Here is a 591-nt window from a genome sequence, read left to right as displayed (position 1 = left end):
TTATCATAAATAGGTGTTGAATTTGTCAAAAGCTTTTTCTGCTTCTATTTAGATGATCATATGATTTTTATCCTTCCTTTTGTGATATGGTTTATCACATTGATTGATTTGCATATCTTGAAGACTCCTTGCATTCTGGGGATAAATCCCACTTTATAATGGTGTATGATTCTTTTAATGTGCTGTTGGAGTCTTTTGGCTAGTATTTTGTGTAGGATTTTTGCATATATGTTCCTCAGTGTTATTGGCTTGTAGTTTTCTTTCTTTGTGACATCTTTGTTCGTTTTGGCATCAGGGTGATATTGGCTTTGTCAAATGGGTTTGGGACTGTTCCTCCCTCTGCTGTATCTTGGAAGATTTTGAGAAGAATAGATATTAGCTCTTGTCTAAATATTTGATAGAATTCACCTGTGAAGCCATGTGGTCCTTGGGTTTTGCTTTTTGGAAGATTTTGAATCACAGTTTCAATTTCAGTGTTTGTGTTTGGTTTGTTTATATTGTCTATTTCTTCCTGGTTCTGTCTTAGAAGGTTGTGCTTTTCTAAGAATTTGTCCATTTCTTCCAGGTTGTCCATTTTATTGGCATATAGTT

The sequence above is a fragment of the Physeter macrocephalus genome, chromosome 21 (assembly GCF_002837175.3).
Source record: "Physeter macrocephalus isolate SW-GA chromosome 21, ASM283717v5, whole genome shotgun sequence".
Lineage (NCBI taxonomy): Eukaryota > Metazoa > Chordata > Mammalia > Artiodactyla > Physeteridae > Physeter > Physeter macrocephalus.
Note: the sequence above shows the minus strand (reverse complement) of the source record.